At 41.1% G+C, this 26,088-nt stretch overlaps 1 protein-coding gene across 5 annotated transcripts in view; it reads left to right on the forward strand.

Annotated features, from left to right (window-relative positions):
- The window catches only part of LINGO1 (leucine rich repeat and Ig domain containing 1), a 560,070-nt gene that overhangs the window by 304,803 nt on the left and 229,179 nt on the right, over window positions 1-26,088 (forward strand). For all 5 annotated transcript variants that reach the window (XR_011030329.1, XM_068275717.1, XM_068275716.1 and 2 more), the window contains one exon: window positions 21,143-21,199. The gene's annotated coding sequence lies outside the window, so the exon portion shown is untranslated. The remainder of the gene's footprint in view (window positions 1-21,142; window positions 21,200-26,088) is intronic.

Genomic DNA, 26,088 nt, shown 5'->3' on the forward strand with positions numbered 1-26,088 from the left:
CGGGCATTCGCCCTTTCTCAAATCGCATTAGCCATCGGTGGCTAATGCGATTTGAGAAAGGGAGAATGCCCGAAACAACGTCTGTCATTGCTGTAGCCTATACTTTTATGCAATAAAGAGCTTGTGATACTACTTGATTTGGAGTGGTGCTGATCCCTTTCTATGTATTGACCACTGCTGGCCTCTTTGGACACTGAGGCTTAAATCAAGGCACACTGCTTGGATGTTTCTGTGGTGCTCCTCCTGAAAAGTGTGTTGCTGTCATATCATGTCATTGGGTTAAGGAACAGTGACGCGGCAAGAGGGAGGCATGAGGAGGCCATGAGGTAACAATAAGTATAGCTACTATGATTTCTGTGGTTACTGCCATGCCCTTATCAATAGCTTAGGGTGTTTTTTAGGTTTTTAGGTGAAATTTCAGACAGGTCAAATAGGACAGGTTTCCAAAAACAACTTATCAATACTGCATGCCACAAAGTAGATTCCTATTTGTTTTGCACATTTTTCACGTGTGCAGAATTTGTAATTAAAATGTATCCTGACAACCCAGATTTGAATTGGATGAATCTGCAGTGATAAGTCATCTACATGCTAGTGATAAAGGTAAGGTCCATACCGTGGTGGTCTAAGCGCTAATAACAACTAGCTTTGTCCTCAGGTTCAGCCGGAGGGTTAGAGCAGCTGCCCAGCACGTAGCAGCAGCAGAGGAAGCAGAGGGACAGGTATGAAATAGATGGAGGAATAATCAGAGTATTGGCATGAGGCATGAACAGGATGAAGTCTGAAGTCACAGGTTAAGAGGGCAAGCAGTAAAAACCTCATAAGCAAGTAAACAAGTAAAACTCAGAATACAGAAGAAAATAGATCAGGAAGAAGCGAGGCTAAGAACAGCATAATCCAAGCAATGCAACTGTAGCTGGAGAGGGTGAGCAATGATTATTATCGCCTCAGGGCAAGTGAAGAGGACCTTTCTGGCAAAAATTTGTAATCGGAAGAAAGTGCAAGAAAAACACAAATTATTATAGAAGGCTTATAGTTAATATTTTATAGTAACTTTCTGTGCCAGGTATAAAATCGCACGGTATTTCTAAGATAAGAAACTTTCTGTGAGCAGTAGCACCGCACCAAAGCCAAAGGTCAATTTTAGTGGAGAAAAACAACAACTTAGAATAAAAGGTTGCTGAACCTTCCCCTGCTGATTGGCATAAGCTGGATGGATGTGGTGAATAACCACAGAAGGCAATCCACATCATCAGTGCCCAAAAGCTTAGCCTTCATCTCCGCTTAAAAATGGAATGTCATCATTTTTTTACTGATTTTTTTTTAGCACCGGTATATCTTTATTTAACAAAATGTGTTATTTTTTATTTTTTTTAAACAGGGAAATATGAAATGCTGTATATGAATATTTTATATTTGGCTCTTACAGGTGCTGAGGTACAGATAAAAGTCACAGTACTGGCAAGATGAAATAACAATAATAGGTACTCACCAGCGGCTGCATCATCAGATCACAAGGCCGAGTGGGGACGGTATACTGTGACACTTGTAATAAGTTGACCAGTCTTCCCTACGTGCTCTTATGAGTGGTTGACTCTTGAAGCAACCCACACTTGTGTGTATACCTTTCAACTAATTTAACTTTGCCCAATACCAGGCTCTTTTACACCAGATCAGGCTCCTGGCTCTATTACACCAGATCAGGCTCCTGGCTCTATTACACCTGTTCAGGCTCCCGGCTCTATTACACCTGTTCAGGATCCTGTTTTTGTTTTTTTTACACCAGATCAGGATCCTGGCTCCATTACACCAGAGCAGGCTCCTGGCTCTATTACACTAGATCAGGCTCCTGACTCTATTACACCTGTTCAGGCTCCTGGCTCTATTACACCAGGTCAGGCTCCTAGCTCTATTACACCTGTTCAAGCTCCCGGCTCTATTACACCAGGTCCGGCTTCTGACTCTATTACACCTGTTCAGGCTCCTGGCTCTATTACACCTGTTCGGGCTCCTGGCTCTATTACACCAGGTCAGGCTCCTAGCTCTATTACACATGTTCAGGCTCCTGGCTCTATTACACCTGTTCAGGCTCCTGGCTCTATTACACCAGGTCAGGCTCCTAGCTCTATTACACCCGTTCAGGCTCCTGGCTCTATTACACCAGGTCAGGCTCCTGGCTCTATTACACCAGGTCAGGCTCCTGGCTCTATTACACCAGGTCAGGCTTCTGGTTCTGTTACACCAGATCAGGCTCCTGGCTCTATTACACCAGGTCAGGCTCCTGGCTCTATTACACCAGGTCAGGCTCCTGGCTCTATTACACCAGGTCAGGATCCTGGCTCTATTACACCAGGTCAGGCTCCTGGCTCTATTACACCAGGTCAGGCTCCTGGCTCTATTACACCAGGTCAGGCTCCTGCTGTCCGTGTGTTCTTTTTTTTTTTTCACAAGTCCTGTATTAGCTGTTTAAAGCATTTTCTCTTACATTAATTTGCATATGTGATATTGCCCTACAGCCTTGTATTCAAGAATCTAGCTTGTGTACAGTTGCCACCCATGTGTAAGAGAGATCCAGACTAGCCAATCATGTCGGCTGATGGCAGGTCAAGGACATTGTTTTACTTATCCTACCTGGTTCGCCGTTTCCCCTTCCCATCACATAGCAAAAAAACTGTTGTTAGCCTTTAGAATAGAAACACATCTGTACTGAACTTGGCCCTGAGCTGTCACCTGAGGCGAAGAGTCTTGTTCCATGTGGACAACAGTAATTGTGCGTGTGTACAATTACTGTTATGGTTGAAACAATAGCATTTCTGGAGAGCAGGTTTCTATGATACTCAGCACCAGCTTGTGTCAGTGCGTTTTGTGGTTGTGTGGGGTGGTGGGGGTGGAGGATTGTTATCACAGTGGCCACTCTATAAAGATGGCAGTATTATGTGGGACAACATAGTGGGGGCTCTTTAATTAAGAGAGCACAATAATGTGAGGGACAGCATAAAGTGAGCACTGTAATAAGGAAGTATTATATTGAGGGGAGCACTGTATTGGGAGCTCTATAACGAGGAAGTGCTGTAAAGTGGTCACTATAATGGATTGTACAATAATGCGGGATGGCACCAAATTGCAAGCACTGCAAATGGTGAATTATACATGAAGAAAACACCATATTGGGGGCACTATAAGGGGTAAAGCATTATAAAGTGGGATTCATAGATGAATGAGTACACACTCTACAACAACCACTTATAGCAGTCGTGGGCAAGAAATTAGCAGTACACCGGGTCTTTAAATGACTCCGACTCTGCGTGTGTGTGTGTGTGTGTGTGTGTGTGTGTGTGTGTGTGTGTGTGTGTGTGTGTGTGTGTGTGTGTGTGTGTGTGTGTGTGTGTGTGTGTGTGTGTGTGTGTGTGTGTGTGTGTGTGTGTGCGCATAACCTTAGAGTGTGACATACCTAATATGAGGTGGGGTAAAAAGGACGTGGTAGGTATAGTAGAACAGCAGTTGATGGTAATAGTTGCTAATTAATAAGTGAATAGCGTACAGGGGAAAATGATGAGCAATTACAAGAAGTTTTAAATCAGGATGATACCATTTATTGGCTAACTAAAAATAAATAAAAATAAGCAAGCTTTCGGCCTTGCAGCCTTCGTCGGGCTTATATCCTGTTTTTGTGATGAGCAATTAGTAACAGATACTGTATGTTTTCATTGTAGGGATTTGCCATCTGCAGACTGCAAAGCTTAGGGTGCATTATAAGTGTTTTCCTGGAGGATATATTAGGAGCACAGTTGTCCAATGTATGTATAGAGTAGTAACAAGTCACACAAGTATGGATAAAGGCTGTAGCCTTGTTACATGGTGAGGAAGTATTCTAACTAATAGCAGCCATACCCTTGCCCTAATGCTGAGCAGCTGCCCAGCCAAGAGGCCACAGCTAGCTTAACAGGAGCTAAAAAAAATCAGTCAGGCCTAGGTCAATAAATAGGCTGCAAATATTCCAAGGATTCAAGATCCAGAGAATTAATGGCACAATACAGAAGCAGAGTAAGCTGTGTAGCCATGTAACAGCTGAAAGCAGCAAAGCTTTGTTTTATAGCACAGTAGCAAACAGAAGAAAACAGAAAGCTGGTATTATAGTCAGGATATACATCTGGATTTTTAGCTGAATGATTTTACTCCCGATCACTGTATCTCCCAGTGTAGTATGACAGCTGGAGGTATCATACGCAAGCATTGTTGGCTTTGCTGTACTTGGGGAATATTCAGTAAACTACACTCAAATTTACCTGTGCAGAAAGTGCACATAAATGTTGCTGGACATTAGGCAACAAAGGGTGCAGTGTGGCTAGGTCCTTAATGTGTGTATCAATAATCCACACTGACATATGCCAATTTACTCTCATCTAAACGTACTGCAGGTTAACATTAAACGAGAAGGTAAAACAAAAGTATGACTAAATTTTCTTCCCTTTGAGCTTAATCTTCTGGAAGAGGTAATATCATGCTGACAATGCAGAATACCCGTATATACTCGCATATAAGCCGACCCGCGTATAACCCGAGGTACCTACTTTTCCCTCAGAAACTGGGGAAAAGTGATTGACTCGCGTATAAGCCCTCTCCTCAGTATAGCCCCCTCCACAGTGGCCAGATGTGCCCCCAGTACAAGTCAGCCCCCCTCCCCATAGCCAGATGTGCCAAAGGAGGATACAGCTGTGTCTCAAGACATCACACAGATAGAATTGATCATTGCACTGCTGAAAGGTTGCTGGCTTCCTCTGCTCCACATGCGGGGGGACACAGGTAGACTTGAGCAGCACACTCTGCACACCATGTTGCAGGGGATGGGGGGCACGGAAACAGCAGGGAGGCAGATAGCAAAAGCATGATTACTAGTGCACGATCTTTACACTCCAATGCCTGTAACAAAACCAGCCTCACTATCCGTTCTGCTCCACTGACTCGCATATAAGCCGAGGGGGTAACTTTTCAGCACATTTTTTGTGATGAAAAATTAGGCTTATATGCAAGTATATACAGTAATATGCGGTGGTAATTCAGTATTAGCACTTAGCTAATGTCTTCTATGGGCTAGTTCGCACCAAAGCGATGCAATTTTTCCCAAATGCAAACGCGGGTTCTGCAGCATTTTAGAGGCAATTGCACCTCAATGTAAAGTATACGAAAACTGTAATATCGCTTTAAAAAACAAATCGCTGAACAGAGCGATTATCAAAGGGTTTTTTGACAAAAGTTGTTCACTCCCAGATCAAAGTGTACTTCCTGTTTTGCTGCAAGAACTACAAAACCGCTAAACGCAAATACTCCAAAATCACTAAATAGAAAATCATAAATAGAAAATCGCTAAGTATGCTGGAAATCACTACTGCACATTGCTACAAAAAGTGTTAAGCTTTTGCGATTATGCTTAGCGATTTTTGATGTGAACTAGCCCATAATCGCCAACACCTCCGCAGAAATCTTCACACAGTCTGAGCGCTCTTTGCCCAAAGCAGGGTTGGCAACTCATCTCATTAATTGCTAACCCGCACAAACTGCAGAGGTACTGTGACTAATTAAATGCAGGTAACACACTGATTGGATATAATTAAGCACAGACTCTTTATAAATTAGACATGTTAGTAATTAAAAGGAAGGATCTCTATATGGAAACACTGCTGTGTCTAAACTGAAAGCTGACTTACACTGTAACATGTTACTTACTTATCTACCTAATGACCTGCTGCTTCAAGCACTTCTATTGATGGCAGATTGACAGTAGAAAACCTATACAGACACAGGGAGAACATACTAACTCCATACAGGTAGTGCCTTTACTGGGTTTCAAATCAGTGCACAAGCTGAAGTCTCTGGGAAGACTACAACATGCCACAGTGTCAGTCTGATAAAAATACATTCAGGCTGGGTGCACACATAGCAGAGCGTGAAAGGTCGCGTTTTCTGTCATGTGCATTTTTTGTTTGCGTTTGCATTTTTGTCCGCATATGCGTTTTTCTAGTGTTTTACGTGCATTTTTACGCCTTTTGCGGTTCACATATATTGAAAACATTTTTTTTTCATTTTGTATGCATTTTTATGCGTTTTTACATTGCGTTTTATGCAAATCACTTGGAAAACAACAGGAAGCGGAAATACATCACAAAACAATAAAAAAAAAACACATATAAAAATGCATTAAAAAAGCATACAAAACGCAATACATTGACTTTCATTATGTGTGTTTTTTATGTGTTTTTAAATATTAGGCAACAAAACCAGTGTTTTTAAAAACGCACGCACACATATGCGTTTTTTATATGTGTTTTTTCATGCGATCCATAGACTTCCATTAGCGGCAAAAACGCAGCGTTTTCCACAGTGCTTGTGTTTCTGCTAAGTGTGCACCTAGCCATAGTCACATTAGCTAGTAAAGCAGGTGTTACATGTTAAAAATGTAATGTAAAAGCACAGAGTTGCACAGTTGGTTCAATAGTGATGAATGAGGCTGCCCAACTTGGCCACTAAAAAATGCGCTAGAATGTTTTTCTGCAGGCACCACATCACACTGCAGATGGCGTGAATGGCTGTGGTGAATGGAGAGCCAAGATTGTAACGTGTAAGAGGCAAAGCAGAGCTGTTGGTAGTGCTCTGCATTGTATTTGGTGGGAACAGGCCCAAAGGAAGGTAAACTGAACTATTGATATTTCTATTCTTTGAATTTTGTTCAAATGGGTCTGTACAGCTTGTTAAGCATACAACTAATGTTTTTTCATTATTTAATCACTTTCACACTGCAAGTATCTGGCCCATTAAGGACCAGCAACTTTTTTTTTTCTAAACTCGAGCAATGATGACTGTGTTTGGCTCACAGTGACCACGGGATCAGAAACCAATTAAATCTGGTCTCCTGACTGAGATATGAAGCTCTGCTGTCAGCGATGACAGAGTGGCGCGAATGGCGAGGGCGACGAGTCCACCCGGCAAGCGTGGTTGAAATCTACTCCCTGACAGGAATAACAGGACACAAACAGGGAGTAGATTTCACTCATTGCTGTCCAGAAGCGGTTAAGAAAGTGAAAAAATTGAGAACCAGAAACTGTATATTTGTAAACCTGAAGTGATGAGTAGCATGATGAGACAAATGTGTTTGTACAGTACCAATCCTTATCTATCTTTCCTTTTTTCACATAAGTTGCTCTGCATGGGGGGATTTTGGAATGTCTAAAGAGAACCCAAGGTGGGTATTTTAAATCTTAAGAGGACACAGTGGCATGTTCTGTACATAATCACATGCCACTGTGTCTCTCTATTGCTGCCTCTAGCCCCCCCCCCCCCCCCCCCGGTCTGCTGTCACCCCTGAAAAAAGCGCCAGGCTAGTGACAATCTGCTTGTCGCTAACCTTCTATTTACCTGCAGGCTGTCATTTATTTTCTGCTTTCCCCCGCCTCTGTTCCCGCCGCTGCCCACCTCCCTGAGTTTCCTCCAATCGGAAGCTAAGCCGCAACCTGGGCATTACTTCCTGGGTAATACAGAGACACAGAGGCATGTGATTATGCACAGAACATGCCTCTGTGTCCTCTTAAGATTTAAAATACCCACCTCGGGTTCTCTTTAAATGGGAACTGAAGAGAGAGGTATATGGAGGCTGCCATGTTTATTTCCTTTTAAGCAATACCAGTTGCCTGGCAGCCCTGCTGATCCTCTGCCTCTAATACTATTAGTCATAGCCCCTGAACAAGCATGCAGCAGATCAGGTGTTTTAGACTTTAAAGTCAGATCTGACAAGACTAGCTCCATGCTTGTTTCTGGTGTTATTCAGATACTACTGCAGAGAAATAGACCAGCAGGGCTGCCAGGCAACTGGTATTGATTAAAAGGAAATTAATATGGCAGCCTCCGTATACCTCTTACTTCAGTTCCCCTTTAAAGGAAATCTGAAGTGAAAATAAACTTATGGTATATTGAATTGTATGCTTAGCTCAGCTAAGAAATAGAACATTAGTAGCTCAGAAACCAGTCTCATACTGTATTGTTTCCAGTACAGGAATAATTAAGAAACTTCACGTGTTATTTATGCAGAAGAGCTTCTCTGAGCGCTCTCATTTGGGTCACTCTTTTCTGAGGCACTTCACAGAAACAGTGACAGGCAGCTTCATATAAGATTTTTATTCATTAGACCTGCTCTGTTTCATACCTAAAAATACAGTGTGGTTTGTAAAGTGCAAATATGATAGAATGATGCAATGCTATAAAAAAGCTATATACCTGAAAATAAAAACATGAGACTTTTTTTTTTGCTACTAATGTTCTATCAACTATCCATACTACACATATTCATACAGTTCATTATATCATAAGCTTTTTTTCGCTTCAGTGTCACTTTAATCTTAACTCTCCTTTGATGACCAATTTGAGGTCACAAAGCTTGTGTGTGACTGTGCAAACATTCCTCAGGTAAGAAGGTTATAATTTCTCTGTATGGAGGTTTGATACAAAAAAAGGAGTTTGTAAGACCATTCAAACCTAGGTTTTACAATTAAAATCAGAACGTGGAAAATGATAGAAATGCTATTTGGGATTATTTTTGTAGATGTAATAGTTTATCTCTTCAGTTTCTTTCCACTTCAGGTTCACTTTAACATCAGTTGTCTGTAACCTGTCTCAAGGTATCCTAAGGGATGTTATGCAAAATTTTATAGCACAGAATAATCTAATTTCAGACAGTCAGAATAGGTTTACTAAAAATAGGTCTTGTCTGACAAACATGCTCAGGTTTTACAAAGCAGTAAATGCAAATCTAGATATTGGGAATGCAATAGATGTAATATACTTGGACTTTGCAAAAGCTTTCAACAACATTTCCTACTACAGCCAGTGTAGGATGCATGGACGAGCTGACAATGGGGTCTGTTCACAGAAAAACTGTCCAACGTATGTGTGCAGACACGTGTTATAAAACCAACGTGCGCATTGCGTGTTTAACGGGAGGAAGGAAGTAATGCACATTACATGGTTTGGGTAATGCCAGGTAAAATGTTTGTGCATTTTTATTATTTTTAGTTAATAGACCCCAATGAGTGGATATAATGAACAAAGAACTGGCTAAAAGACAGAAGGCAGACAGTATCAGTAGTAAATGGGAAGCTGTAAGCAGCAAGGCTCTGCAAAGGTCAATATTGGTTCTCCTTCGCTACCGTTTATTTATGAATGATCTTGTAGATAAAATGGAAAATTAGGTTACCATGTTTGTAAAGATGAAGTTTTAAAATGGTTACAGACACAGGCTACTAACTTAAAACATACCAGAAGTTACTTGATGAGATAAACATAGGTACATTTAGCATTAGTTCTACTAAGAAAGAGCAGTGCAATAAACGCATTTCTGTAGTCAATGAGGTCATAGTTAGAAATGGACAGTTAAATCCGATTGGCTTTAGAAACAGAGAAAGGGAAAATCCCCCAAATACTGAGGGCACTATACTTTTCTTGTTAGCATAGTTAACCACAGTTATTAGAACCTGTCAGGTCTGCAAAAATAACCACCTGGTCAGTCCTTTCATCTCCTTTATGGGAGATGCAATATACAGCAGTATAGCCATTAAAAAATGATATTATCACATGACCTAATCATTTGCCTAATCAGAAACTCAACAGAGCAGCTATGTGGTAACTAGCTAAAAGGGAAAAACACCCTGTGTTCTGGTATGAACCTTGCTGGCATATTTGTAGAGTGCTGCAGCATATGCCATATGAGTCACTATTTTCCATGGCATCCTTTGGAAGAATTCTGTTTGGACATATCTAGCAAACTTCCACATTTTTGGTAAGTTACAGCACGCTTTTAAATAAAAGTGCACCATCCCTTCTGGGAAGTATGGAGGAGATATCACTGTGGGTATTTGTGCTGCATCTGTACTATTTGTCTTAAATCTGTGAAGCACACAATGACATTCTAAAAAATTATGAAGTTGAGCTGCAGTGAAACAAGATGCCCAAATTCAGAAAGCTTTATCTCAGTCACAGCACGATAGTATCCCAAAACACACATTCATACAAGAGAACTCAAGAATGATTTAAATGCAAACACTGGGCAGCTCTGAAGTGGCCAGCTACAATTTGTACTCTGAATCCATCAAACATTTATGGAAAAAACTGAAACTCGCCATTGGGAGAAGGAACCTATTAAACCTAAGACAGCTGGAACAGTTTTGAGACGTTTGGGTCAAGATGGCAGTTGAGAAGTGTACAAATCATATTCATAGCTACAGAAAGCAGTGGATGCAGTTGTTGCCAGTGACATAGAGATCACCATAGCAGCCGTAGCGGCTGCTATAAAGCCGATAGCCACGCATGGCCTGGAGTCAGTGGCTAGCGGGGACCGTGGTGGGCCTCATGGAAACCAGGTGCGAGCCCACTGAGGTTCAGAGCAGTGGCAGCATTTAATGTGTAGATAGATATGTACAACTTTATTTCCCCCAAAAAGTTTTAATCCTGTATTTACTTGAAAATGGTACGAAAACAACAAAGCAGATGTTGAAACTGAGCAATATTGTTAAAAATAATTGTATGGGGCTTGTCTACCTCTGTATTGCATCACTGTCTCTTCTAACAACACTCTTCAAACGTATGGATACTCAAGACAAGATATTACATATAACATTTAGGTGGTGCTTTTCTCCTGGCATACTCAAAGTGCTTCAGAGTTGAAGCTACTTAGGGTGCTCTCCATGGGTGGCCAGGAGCATTAGGGAGCCTTGCCCAAAGACGCCTTACTGATTTACGTACTGGCTTAAACCAGGATTTCGAACCTTGGTCAAAAGCCTGAACCCTACATCAAAAGCAGTATACCCTTAGCCAGTATGCTCAGGAGACCAAGCTTTCCTGTCTTCTATTGCTCTGTCCATATGAGAGAATATCAATTATGAAATAATAAAATGTATCAGATTCAACATGTTGTCTTTGTACTAGTTTGCTTTTAGTATAGGATTTAATTGACTTACAAATCATCCCATTCTATTTTTACTTAAAATCTACAGAGCGTCACAACTGTTTTTGGAAATGGCTTGTCTATGCTAATCCTGAAACCCTGAGGTTTCCAAATTGGCTTATGAGTATTAGGACCTGCAGCAAAAGCGCAGGACATCAAATTGGTTATGTTAATGTCACAGCTGACACTTTATGGTACCAGTTATGTATCACAGCCCTCTACATTTTTTTTTGTTTTAACTCAATGACATTGTCTTTAAAAAGCCTTTGCCTTGGATGTACCTGTATGAGGCTTATGTACGTGATTATTTGATTCCTGCCTGCATTTAGCGTAGATTATAGAGCCGTTAGCTTGACTGATGTAATTGGTATTACGCTGTGTTATTGAAATAGACAGTCATCTGATTTTATGACCGTGGTAGTCAGTGACAGTGGTAGACGTGACTATGGGAATAGCATAGTAGCTGTGAGCGGGGAAATGAATGGGTCGGCTGCAGCTGTGTGTGTCAGTATTTCCGTCATGCTGTCAGTGTGTGGGTGCAGTGGAACTTTGAAGTCGCCAGCTAGAATCGTTCATCACAGAAGATGGATCATTTGCTTTCTATAAACATTTGCTAAAGTTACCAACCCTCCTCGTAGCATGCTTCATGTATAAATTGTCAGAGTACATATGGGATGTGATAGATAGCCTGCTTCCTGGCAGATCTGCCTGCCTATTTCAGCTACATTCAGATATAACTGCTGGGGAGGGATTTATGATCATAAAAATCAGCATCTGAAAAGGCCTTTTTGTAGTTGTATTATTAACAAGCAACTGGAGGAGAAAGGACAAAATTCAGAAATGAATAGGCTGTGAATGGATGTTTATTGTTGCCCGCGTTTTGTTTCTATTCAAATAGAAATGTATTACCCAACAATGTTTTGGCCTTGTGGCAAGAAATGGAGCTGTTTATACACAATGAGCTTGTATGACTTCTCTAGGGATGGAGATCAGTGGAGAACATAAGTGATCCTGCAAGCCTGTCCTTGATTTATGCATAATCTTCTCCTGGTGGCAAAACGTTGCACACCCTCGTGTGAGTCATATCAGACAATAGTGGGGCTTGATGAAAGGCTAGTGATTTAGCAACCATGCAATTACAGTCTTGTGCATTCACCTCTAACCAGAAATACAGGATAGCTTGAATTTCTGTAAATCAAAACTTCGTTCTCAGTAAAGGTGGATGGATGAGACTGCACCTGCACAGCTGCTTATTTGCTAACCTTTCATCGGACCTTACTACTATCTGATCTGACATTTGCATAATTTGCCTCTTAATAGATGGCAAGCAAAAGGATACATTCACACTGACATGTTGCTGCATTGGGCAATATAATTGCATTGCTGACCCCATGCAATTATATTGTAAAGGTACGTTCACATCAATGCATAATGTGCCAGAATCCATCGGAATATCAAAAAACATGCAGTGCGTTACCACTGCATTGTGACTTTGTTTTTACAAGTTGCACAATGCCCCAGTATGAACCTAGCCAAATTTTCCCCTTCACTGCTGTCACTCCGTCATACACACAATGAGTATAGTTGTCTGTTCATCAAAGTCCATCAAAAATTAAATTTGACTTCCTACCTATCCAGAAATCTGGCCATAGCTTGCCAGTGCCTCTTTAATCGTATTGGCACTTGTAACTAATAGTGATGAAATCTCTTGTCTATCCAGAGAAGCTAAGGAATAAACAGGAGATGGGACTTTTAGTGGTGAGCAATTGGACTGCTGCTACTCAGGGAGGGACTTCAATATAGAGATAGAACAGACACCTTCATGTACATATTTTTCAACCAGGTTAGCCGCGCCAGACGTCCATACACAGGCAGCCCCTGATGAGTCACAAATCATGTGACGAAACGCGTAGGGATTTGCCAGGAGGATGCACGCTAACCAACTTCTTAGTACTGCCGAACCGGGACATGTGAGAGGTGACTGGGACTGACGTGGAGTGGTATTGTTATAAGCAATTGTTCAAGTATACCTATGTACGCAGTTTTTATTTGGGGCCATTTGGGCGCATATTAAAATGGTTTTAAACTATGAGAGTTACATGGTTTTTATAGATGCTGGAGAACGACGTTGAGAGTGTTATTCAAAATTGAGAGAATTTATCCGGTGAGCAGGGGATGAAAGGGGGGCTGTGTCAATCCCCTCACTCATGGTGGTAGTTATTCCCTCGCACAGTGTGTGTTTTGCACAAGGATGAACTGTGGAGGCAGTACTCACTATGAGAGCGGACCTCTCGCTGTGTTTTAATCTTTAAGGTCATTCAATTTGGATTGCCTATGTATGGACGTCTGGCGCGGCTAACCTGGTTGAAAATTATCTGAGACTTGTCCTCATATATAGTCAGCAGCCAGCATTAAAAGAGAATATGGATATCAGAGACTGAGCACAACATCACGGTGATAAGCCTTCATGTACATAAACACTTAAAGCACACATCTCCATAGATGGTGTTCCATTACATCTTGATTAGCTGCAGAAAATGCTAGAAAACACCATAAAGATGCAATGAAGCCCTCATTCAAATGCCCAAAAAAATAGTATTGTCTTCTTGGCATTTGACATGATCTGGACTGTCATGAACAGGGTTTGTGACCCAGTCCCCCGGTTGACAGTTCAGGGTCGAGTGCTGTAGGCTAGCAACACTACGGAGGTGGTTGGCAGAATGACAGCTGGGTGGAAGACGGAGCAGGAGGGGTGGGGAAGACCACAGTGGGCTCGGCCTTCACTAGGATGAAATGTCATGATCTCTCACCATGCATAGGGCCCTCTGTACACATGCTAGGCTCTTGACAGGGGCAACCCCAACAGGCCTTGTCCAAGAACCATTTTGTGTGCAAGTACAAAGCCATAGGAGGGCTGATGCTCCTTCTGCATCCATGCTGCAATTGTGTAAGACTTGTGATCAAGCAATAATACAATAAAGAAATGTGAGGTCCATACTAGTTTGGCCATACAAAGTAGCAACGTTGTGTAAATCAGAGGACTAGCTGGCCCATAATAATGGTATATTAACAAAGAAGGCAGTATTTTATCTACACATTTAGTTGCATGCCTACAGTTCCATTTAATGCTATGTTTCCAAATAAAAGGCAATGGGGACTATTTCTAATGATCAGAGCCTTTTGGTAAAATAAGGCCTTTGTTTAAATGTAATATAAAACAAAAAAATAAATATAAAAGTTTACCTTAGAAGTGGGGAGCCTCTAGATACTCCAGTGCAGGAGTGATTCCTTCTACTGGCCATGCACAGACTGCAAAAACACATGGCCGTTGCGAATGTGGTCATTCACAACCACACTTCTGGCCTAAAGATAAACCCCGCGCTGGATGAGGCCTGGAGAAGGATCCGGAAAGACTCCGGACCATCCAGCGGCTTCTCACTACTGAGGTAAATATCTAACTTTGAGGTGAATAAATGGAATAAAGGAGATCTCTTACAGTACAACTTTCATACAGATACAGTTTATTATGGTCAAGCAGCAGAAGAGTGGAGAATGTACAGTATTTCCTCTCTGGCTTTTGTCCAGATACATACAATGTGTATATATGTATGTGAGCAGTTTGTGTCTGGGTGAAAGCAGTGCTTGTATATTGACCATTTATTTCTGCTGAATTAAACAAACAACATCTGTAGGGTCATTACTGCAAGCAGCACAAGGCAGACAGGCACATATGTTTGCACACTTGACTGCAGGCTCATGTTTGCTTCTGAGCACCCCCACCCTGCGGCTCCTAATTCTGCCCAGTGGAAGCTAAATGTGGCAGCTTCAGCAAAATTCACTTTCTTTCACTTTTGTCTAAGTCACACTGAGAAATCAATAGAATTCTTAGGCCTTGATGCACTATGTTTTTCTCATGAGTTCTCCCTCATTATTACTTCTCACTTTATGTGCATAATACATTTTGAAATACTTAACAAACAAATAAAATAGAAATAAATAAGACAATAAATGACATGAAACTTTAATAGGGACACATTATTTAGAGCCACCTTTTTTGCTGAGTGAGGCAACATATAACAACATAAATAACTCTATTTATATGCACTGTTAAGCAGCATGTGTGTAGGCTGCAGCTGTGCATTCAATGGCCCTTTAATGCCTGGGCATGCTGGGGCATTGCTCTAAAGTGCCGGTGTTCGTACATTTTACAAAAATGCATGGAGCAGTGCTTTCTGTTGCAGCACTGACCCATGCAACTATACTCAATGAGACGGTGTTAAAGGACCACTATTGCGAAAAAAGTAGGCAGTTAAAAAATGTGACAGATGACAGGTTTTGGGCCAGTCCATCTTTTTAAGGGGTATTCTCAGGGCTTTCTTTGTTTTCAACAGCATTTCGTGAACAACAGTTGCAAAATCTAACTGACATAATAGTGTGCAAGTGATTAGGGGGGCCGGCTGGTATCTATTTTGGCAGTTAAACTGCTGTTCAGGAAATTCTGTTGAAAACAAAGAAAGCCCTGAGAACCCCCCTTAAAAAGATGGACTGGCCCAAAACCTGTCATCTGTCACATTTTTTAACTGCCTACTTTTTTCGCGATAGTGGTCCTTTAACTGCTGCTGAGTTGTGCACAGAAATGTATGGAGCAGAGTGTTGTAAGGACATTGCTGCACAGCACACAAGTGCATCACAATGCTGTTTATGCACTGCATGATATCTTTACAGAAGCAGGAAATTTGGGCGCATGAGGCAAGTGGACAAAAAGGGCGCCGCCATTCCCTCTCATAATAAATATCATTTGATGGGCGCCAAACAGGAAAAAAGGGCACCGGAGATGACGAACGTTTCCAAATGGCGCACAGAGATTTTTGATGTTTTCTAACGGCGCTTGTGATGATTTAAGTTTACAAAATGCGCCCGTGACAAATAACGTTTACAAAAATACTAAACATATTTATCGATTTTAACTAAAACTTTGTTTAAAATTGTATCCCTTACTGTTTGTAAAACATTATTATTCACAAAATAAAGCGATCAGTATGTAACGTAAATTGTAATATATTTTTTACAGTCACTATTTGTAAAACATTATTCTCCACACAGTAAAGCGATCACTAAGGGGAGATTTAGGGTGAGGCACCACCCGTCTTAGGCACCACCACGGGGGTCTTAGGGTTAGGGACCACCAGGGGGGTCTTAGGGTTAGGCACCAGCAGGGGAGATTTAGGGTTAGGCACCACCAGGGGGGTCTTAGGGTTAGGCACCAGCAGGGGAGATTTAGGGTTAGGCATCACCAGGGAAGATTTAGGGTTAGGCACCACCAGAAGGGTCTTAGGGTTAGGCACCACCAGGGGGGTCTAAGGGTTAGGGATAGGTACAGGGAGGGTTCTGTGTGAAGTAGGGCTAGGTTTAGTTGTAGTAAAATGTTAGTAATATTTACTAATGTTTTACAACAGTTATTACGAACACACATATATTTTTTTTCATCGTTATAAACAATATTTTCAGATTTTATTACATGAAGAAACGATAAATGAAGGTTATTCACAATAATATACAATTATAACGATTAAACATATATTATCGTTTTTTTTAACAAACGTAATTATACGTTTCACTTTTAAAATAGAAGATTATTGTTTTCACAATTTACGATTTCATACACATTATTAAATGTTTTTTATTTGGTAAAACATTGTTTGTAATCGAAATACAACACTATTTTTATAAACGCTATTACCGCTTATCGTTTATGCCCCACGCCCTTTTTTCCCGATGCCCTTTTTGCATGTACGCTATCTTTACATATTGCACACAGATACATACTGCTGAAATCTGCTCAGCAACAACAATGTATGCTCAAGCCCCTGATGTTTCTTTTCACCAGCATGTTTAATCATTGATAAATAAAGTTAAAGAGAACCTGTACTGAGTAAAAATATTTAAAATAAACACATGAGGTAACTTCAAATGAACATTACATAGTTACCTTGCCATCAGTTCCTCTCAGAAGCTCACCATTTTCTTCTGACAATAATCCCATCCAGTTCTGACAATATTTTGTCAGATCTGAAATATATCAGTTGCTGTCAGTAAAATATCAGTTGCTGTCAGTTATAGCTGAGAGGAAAACTGATGTACCAGGTATTGTCCATGTTTCCCTATGGCTCAAGTGTGCGATGTTACAGTTTAACTGTGTGCTGACCAGAAAGCTGTTATGGGTAATGGCTATTTTCAAAATGGAGGACGGAAAATTCCCTTGATCATAGTGAACAAACAGGGCGCAGGAGAGGAGAAAGAGACTGAGGAGTAGACTACATGGAAGGTAATTATGACTTGTGTATGCTTATTTTGACTTTTATTTTCAGTACAGGTTTTCTTTAAAGGAAACCTGAGATCTTAAATGCAGGAGTTTTTTCTCACTTATATGGGGCTTCCTCCAGCCCCCATGAGGAGCGTTGGGTCCCTCACCATCCTCTCTGGCCACTCTGTTGTCTTCTTATCGCCGCCAGTAATCTGGTCGATAATCTTCTGCCCGTGTGTGGCTCGGCCATGCTGGCGTGCCACCCCCTTCCCCAAGCTGCGATCCCGCGGCCAGGAGTGTTCTGCACAGAAGCGCACATCAGGCCACGACTGGCCAGACTACCGGCAGCAATAAGAAGATAACATAGCGGCCGGAGAGGACGGCAAGGGAGCCCATGCACCTCAAGGGGCTCACTTTAAACTCTTGTATAGAGTGCATGTGGAGTTATGCCCGGGCTCCGGGGGAAATAGCCCTGCCCGATTATGTCCGCTCGAATATGTAGTAGAGTGGACCCAATTGTGCTCAGCTATTTTTTCAGCAGCACTGCGCATGCTATTATCGCTTTCGTTTTTGGGGGGCTGCCAGTGCTAGAATGGAGGGTCTAAGAGTGACTGGGGAAGCATCATTACGATCCAGAGGCTTCCCCCTACCTAGGTAAGTATCTGTTTTTATTTATTTTAAGTTACAAATTCCCTTTAAAGAAAAGAGGAAAAAATAACTCCTAGGAGAAAACTCAGGAGAAAATGTAATTGAATAAGATCCTGTGAATCATTGTATCATAGCATGCCTAAAGCATGAGATATACATTTTGAGCAGTGAGTAATAGTCCCTACAGTATAAATCATCTTTGTATTTTTCCAGCCTTAGGCTTCCTGCACACTGCAAATCCGTTTTCCGATTCCGTTTCCGATTCCGATTCCGATTCCGTTTCCGATTTTCCTTGAATACATTCAACAGAAAGGCTCCCTGCACACTGCAAATCCGTTTTCCGATTCCGATTCCGTTTCCGATTCCGATTCTGTTTCCGATTTTCCTTGAATACATTCAACAGAAAAACGGATCAAAAAACGCAGCATGCAGTTAAGATTTAGGCTCCCTGCACACTGCAAATCCGTTTTCCGATTCCGATTCCGTTTCCGATTCCGATTCCGATTCCGTTTCCGATTTTCCTTGAATACATTCAACAGAAAAACGGATCAAAAAACGCAGCATGCAGTTAAGATTAAAAATCTGAATCGGAATCGGATGTAAAAACAGATTAAAAAGCGGAATCGGAATCTGAAATGCATGCAGTGTGCAAGAGGCCTAAAAATCGGAATCGGAATCGGATGTAAAAACAGATTTAGGCTCCCTGCACACTGCAAATCCGTTTTCCGATTCCGTTTCCGATTCCGATTCCGTTTCCGATTTTCCTTGAATACATTCAACAGAAAAACGGATCAAAAAACGCAGCATGCAGTTAAAGTGGAATATAACCCTGCATTTCAACTTTGCTCTAAAACATTATTTACAGTATATTATATGCAACCAGCATTTTTTTTTTTACTAGACCAGCATTGGAAGGGTTACACAGGGCTTTAAAGTCCCTAGAGATTTCTGCAGACGAATCCGAACTTGAGTTAGATACTTTTTGTTTACAAATATGTGTTTATTGTGACTCATCTCTCTCACTGAGAAGGAGCTTGGAGGACAGCCAAAGAGATGTATCTATTGATAAACAGTTACACACTAACTAAATAGAATGTAACTATCTGAATGTCTGCACGGAACTTAAAACCTCTGTGTTTAACCCTTCCAATGCTGGTCTAGTAAAAAAAATGCTTTTTGCATATAATATGCTGTAAATAATGTTTTAGAGCAAAGTTGAAATGCAGGGTTATATTCCGCTTTAAGATTAAAAATCGGAATCGGATGTAAAAACAGATTAAAAAGCGGAATCGGAATCTGAAATGCATGCAGTGTGCAAGAGGCCAAAGCGGAATCGGAATCTGAAATGCATGCAGTGTGCAAGAGGCCTTACACAGGATTAGCATATAGCTTAATGCCTTCCCTGCTCTTTCCGCGGCTGATAGAAGAGCAGTAGAGGCAGAGGATCAATTTGCATTGATTAAAAGGAAATAAATATATCAGCCTCCATATTCCTCCTACTTCAGGTGTGCTTTAAATGAAAACCATTTGGAACAGACCAACATTTTCCATTCATCTGGTTCCTTTTCATGTCAGCCTAAAAAATAAAAACAAATGAACAATTATCTTTTTTTTTTCATGGGATTGTATTATCAGAATGCTGGTCTTACGCGAGGTCAAAACAAATAGCTACAAACAAAAAAAAAGAAAGCAGGCTTCCATAATTATTCTTCAATAACCAAGATAATTTCCTACTTTATCTTACAGAAGTGAAGAGCTATATGGTGTCCAGCTAATAGGGACCGGCTCTCATATTTTTTAACAAGCAGTCGGTACAACTCAGCTAATTTGCAAAAAATTAAAACGCATAGTAGATTTATACAGATGGCATTAAATTCACAATGCACGCGTTGCTGTCCGGATTTCGGCAACGTGTGCAGAAGGCAGACACACACGACATCAGAGAGTGCATAGACTGCACTGTCTGATGTTCACACTGCATGCGTTCTGGACCAGTGCGTTCCGGGAACGCATGCTGCACACATTTTTTAACAAAATGCGTGGCTGACCCATTCACTTTCAGTGAATGGGATCAGCCATGTAACGCATACAAACGCAGATGGCGTGCGTTCGTACACGTTGCGTTCGATTGCACGGCCATCCACGTTTGATGATGTGAACGTGGCCTAATAGATAACCCCTCTATGCACACATGGTCTGTAATTGTTTACATTAAAGAAGAGAGGCAGAGACGGGTATGCTCAGTGGCGTAACTAAGGAGCTTGGGGCCCCAGTGCAAGTTTTACATTGGGGCCCAAGCACAGTATTGATATGGAGACCATAAACCTACCATGGACAGCTGCAGTGTCCGAAAGGAGTAATCAGAGTAAGGAAGCAGTTTGTTAAGGATTACCACTATTCATTGCGCATATAGAGGTGTATATTACCAGCATGGCAACAATGCAAAGCTAATAAGATCGATGGAGGGCCCCTAGTGGGCCCCCCTGGTCCAGATGCCCCAGTGTGGTTGCAACCTCTGCTTCCCTTATTGCTATACCACTGGGTATGCTCCGTATTCAAAGGGGTAGAACTGGGGGAAAAGCCGTTTATTGCCATATAAGGCAATCACATTCATGACTGAGCTTCAGAAGCTGCCCGTTCTGTCATAGCCCTTCATGGACTTACAGTGATGGACATAGCCAGGGGAATTAAGTAAAAAGAAATTACAGAGACATTTTACACCCATCAAATATGACTGTAAAACTTGACATACAATATGTTACAAAGCTGCTCGATTATGAATGATGGTTTAGTAAAGCCAGCGCTCTTAAAGTGTGGAGAGCTATGTAATATCCCTGAAAATATATATTGCTTCAGGATGCTTTTATTCCACTAATTCAAAACCATGCCTTGGATGTATTGTGAGCTACGAGAGAGAAATTGGGAGTATTAAATTGTAGTATTACAGTGAAATGTAAGCAGACAGGCGGCCTGCATTGTAATAGAAGGAATGGAATGCTTGTATTTATTAGTGAGACGGTTAATCATGTTCTATTCCTTGCTCCAGGGTGAGAAATCTGAGGGGAATCATTTTTCCAGTGTGTCCTGCTATCAAAATATCTACAAAATGATGCTATTAGGTTTTATTAAACATCATTAATAATTAATTTAGATAAAATATTGAGCAGAGTTGAATAAAAATGGATTCTTTTTTTTTCTTTCAGTTCAAGAAAACATTCCTCAGCTTGTCATTACGTGGTCTCAAAGTAATGCTAAAAAAGGTATGTCGATATATTAAAAAAAATATATATAAGCACTTTGGTTTCAAACGGTAGCTGAATATATTGAATTATTTACATTGTAGGTTTCAAGCAAGACCTGACATTTGTCTAAAAGAGAGTCTTAATTCACCAATAAATCATTAACTGCTTGCATCTTTACTCAGTGGGCATCATGTGGTTATGACTGTGAGTTATTTCCTGTAAATTTGCTGCAACTCCATCCTGCTTCCCCGCTTCCTGAGGGTGTGACAGGCTCCACCCCTTCATCATGATTCTCAGCCCATTGATAAATGTGAGCATAGTAACAAGGGGGTAGGACACATATGCTAATTAGTATTTTCATGTTTGAACCTGCAGCAATGGCTGAGTTTCTGAAACTATAACAGCAAGCAACTTTTAGCTTTTTTTCCATATTGGGTTATCCTCTCCTATCTATATACTTCCTGTGGACAATGCTGGACAAGGGCAGTCAGAAAGGGAGTAGAATGGAGTTTGGAAAGCTTATGTGATTACTCCTCCTGTATTCTCCGTTGGTAACTGTGTATGTGTCTCTTCTTTTTCTCCACAATGAAAGTAGGAGCGTTTAATGGGGTTGAGGATATTTGCATGTAAAAGAGCCAGAAGGTGCATGATAATATATGTACCTCTAAAGGACAAATTTAGAATATTATACCCTAATCAACATTGCAGCAGAGGGTGTTGTCTATAAAGGTGCAAGAATGATGTTCTCACGTTGTGTTGAAATCTGTTCATTTCCACATTAGCATTACTGATATGCTTGTTGAGCTACGTATATCAGTTCAGTTTGACAGTGTTGTTACCGGTATAGTGGTCCAGAGGGAAAGGAGCTGGATGTGGCACATTATTGATAAGTTGTGCGCCACACATCCAAGCTTATCAGTTGGCACTGGCTGTTTTGGTTACTCAATAACAAAGTTATTGGCCGGCCCCAGATGCTGCTGCTGAAGTGCACGATGCCAGTTTGTAAAATATGAGGGGATAAGGAGTGTTGAGGTCATCTTTAGTTGTTAGGGTTTAAAGACTAAGATTAGAAATCAAGAAAGGACTTACATTGAGGGAGGTTAGGGTTAGATGTGAGGTATGGGTTTATGTTGTGGGGGAGGTGAGAGCTAGGCATCAGGAAGGGGTTATTCCGTGGGGAAGGAAGGAGAAGGCATTAGAAAGGTGTTTTGGGTGGAGTGTCCTAGAGGAGATTTAAAATTGAGCATTGGTTAGGGTTTGTGAGAGGCATAAATGCCAGTGGCGTAGCTATGGGGGATGCAGAAGTGGGACCACATCGAGGCTCCTAGACCAGAGAGGCCGATTAGGGGCCCTCCTTTAAGGAGAACCATCAAAGAAACTGTCATTCTGTAAACCCCACATACCTAGAGCTATTAGCCAGTAACAATAGAAGTCTCTTATCACGGTCTGTGTGAAGGAAATGCCTTGTCTATGAGGTTCCTGCCTCATGAGTTGGGGATGGATTGCAGGACAGTGCCATGCAGATAGATGCCACTTCCCTGCCATTATTCAAAGAGGAATGATTTACAGTTTGTTTTTGCCCTGCCCACACATACTGCTTTCTCACGGATCATGTGACAACAGCTGAGAGATTTTACAACTACAGAGAAATTATTTGAAGAGAAGGAGCTGTACCTTATTGCTTTTCTTGGAAGCTTACACCCACCATTCTGAATGAGCTCTTCCTGGCTGTAATCTTGACTGTTTACTTTCGAACTCTGTGAAGCAGAAACATAACAGACATGGAGGTACACAGAGCTGCAGCTGAAGAGTTATTTACACACTATTTTGATGCTATATTTCTGCTTTCTGTTGTTCTGAAGACATTTCAGTCACAGGATTACAACCAGTAAGGACTGTTTCTGTATGCTGGATGTGCTGGACACAGTCATCCATAGTAATGCCTAGAGGGAAAACTGTTCTCTGTAAGTGTCATATTTTATTCACTTAAAAAATAAAAAAGATAAAAAACCTTTGTATTGCTATTTTCGAGAAAAAACTAGAAATATACGTGGCATTTAGAATTTTAGTTAACTTTGATAGTAGTCCTTTAATCCATCTTATTAGCTTTTAATTGGTGCTATTCTGGTAATGAACACCTTTATATGTGCATTGAATAGTAGTAATTCTTAAAGAGACTCCGTAACAAAAATTGCATCCTGTTTTTTCTCATCCTACAAGTTCCAAAAGCTATTCTAATGTGTTCTGGCTAACTGCAGCACTTTATACTATCACAGTCTCTGTAATAAATCAATGTATCTTTCCCCTGTCAGACTTGTCAGACTTGTCAGCCTGTGTCTGGAAGGCTGCCAAGTTCTTCAGTGTTGTGGTTCTGCTATGAACTCCCCCTTCCAGGCCCCTCTATGCACACTGCCTGTGTGTTATTTAGATTAGGGCAGCTTCTCTCTTCTCTCTTATCTTTTACGAGCTGGATAAATCGTCCTCTGAGCTGGCTGGGCTTTCACATACTGAGGAATTACAGACAAAGGCAAAGCTGTTTGCAGGAAGAAACGAGCAGCCTGAAACTTCAGTGCATGAGAACTGCAGGGGGAAAGAAACACACAAATGATCTCTTGATATTCAAAAGGAAGGGTGTATACAGCCTGCTTGTGTATGGATGTATTTTCTATGTGTGGACATACTGTACATCAACCTACTTCCTGTTTTTGTGGCCATTTTGTTTGTTTACAAACAAACTTTTTAAAACTGTTTTTAACCACTTTTAATGCGGCAAGGAGCGGCGAAATTGTGACAGAGGGTAATAGGAGATGTCCCCTAACGCACTGGTATGTTTACTTTTGTGCGATTTTAACAATACAGATTCTCTTTAACTAACTCTTTCCTACTCTGATTATACTTCTCTGACACTGAAACTGTCATTGGTATGCTTTGAGACTTCATATCATTAAAGTGCTTGGGGCTCCATGTAAAACTCACACTGGGGCCTTAAAGAGAATCTGTATTGTTAAAATCGCACAAAAGTAAACATACCAGTGCGTTAGGGGACATCTCCTATTACCCTCTGTCACAATTTCGCCACTCCCCGCCGCATTAAAAGCGGTTAAAAACAGTTTTAAAAAGTTTGTTTATAAACAAACAAAATGGCCACCAAAACAGGAAGTAGGTTGATGTACAGTATGTCCACACATAGACAATACATCCATACACAAGCAGGCTGTATACACCCTTCCTTTTGAATCTCAAGAGATCATTTGTGTGTTTCTTTCCCCCTGTTCTCATGCACTGAAGTTTCAGGCTGCTCTTTTCTTCCTGCAAACAGCTTTGCCCTTGTCTGAATTTCCTCAGTATGTGAAAGCCCAGCCAGCTCAGAGGACGATTTATCCAGCTTGTAAAAGATAAGAGAGAAGAGAGAAGCTGCCCTAATCTAAATAATACACAGGCAGTGTGCATAGAGGGGCCTGGAAGGGGGAGTTCATAGCAGAACCACAACACTGAAGAACTTGGCAGCCTTCCAGACACAGGCCGACAAGTCTGACAGGGGAAAAATACATTGATTTATTACAGAGACTGTGATAGCAGAAAGTGCTGTAGTAAGCCAGAACACATTAAAATAGCTTTTGGAACTTGTAGGATGATAAAAAACAGGATGCAATTTTTGTTACGGAGTCTCTTTAAGCTCCTCAGCTATGCCACTGAGAAAAGCATAAATGGAAAAATTGTGTCGGCACTTAAATAGCATTGTATTGGAAGGCCACTTTCCAATACTCTGCTTACAATCAGTTCCCAATTCATATGCACCAATCCAGAAGAGCCAACAATTCAGCTACTGTAATAGATCTGTGCTAACTAACAAGTGTAAGCTTCCTCTTAGGGTGGGTATCTCTGATTACCCCAATACCTAGTAATGAAAGAGATTCCCCAGCTCTGCCATTTGAATGAAGGCAGGTTGTTCTCAGAGCCAAACTCATACTAAGGCATGGCCTGGTATGGACACATTTGTGTTTGTGTCCAAGCTTATGAATCCCAAAGAGTGCAGCAAATTTTACACCAGAATTCAGTCATTTATGCAGTCACAGAAAATCTGCAGTTTCCATAAACAAATAGTAAACATACATGATGAGCTGCATAGAATCACTCTTGTACATACGAGAACAATAAATGGTATCCCAATTAGGTAAACATATGGGTACTAGAGAAGGTCAAGTCACTAGTGACAAAACTGGCTGCATTCATGGCGGAATGGCAAACTATGGGGGATTCCTGTGCTGGTCACATACACACTTTGCAACATATAGGTAATAAAGGCTGTAGTTCCAGTAAAAAAAATCATTCACACTTGGCAGAATTACACACCAAGCAGGTTACAGATGGGATCCTGTTTATCACACCAGCTGTCAGATTACTTTGAACGCCTCACCATAACATTTATACTTTAATGCCAGTAACAACAGCAGTGCAGTAACAGTCATCTGCAAATGTTTATACATTACATTGATTGCTGCTGCCCTGTTATAATTGGGCTGATTAAGGTTGATCAGGTAACACAAGTTTCTGGCAAACCTCATAGTTAGGGCCCCGTTAGAGATGATTTTAAGTAATGAACAGACATTGAGATTCTGTCCCAAAAGCTCAGACAATAGGATGGTCATCTTGTATCAGCCAGATGACACATAACTGTACGTATAAGAAAAAGTCTTCAGTTTCCAGTGATTTGCAAAACACATCCCTCAGTATTCTGATTTGACTGAAATTCTCTTCTCAAAGCTGTCTGCCTTCTGATCCTTGTGCCCCAGGGATGTCCAGTCTTAGAAACGGGGGCATAATGTGTTACAAAACGTGAAGGACTAGGATATGAACATATCTGAGCTATAATAAAGGTGACATACTGTCTGACCTGCCTCCACTTT

This window comes from Hyperolius riggenbachi, chromosome 3 (genome assembly GCF_040937935.1).
Source record: "Hyperolius riggenbachi isolate aHypRig1 chromosome 3, aHypRig1.pri, whole genome shotgun sequence".
Lineage (NCBI taxonomy): Eukaryota > Metazoa > Chordata > Amphibia > Anura > Hyperoliidae > Hyperolius > Hyperolius riggenbachi.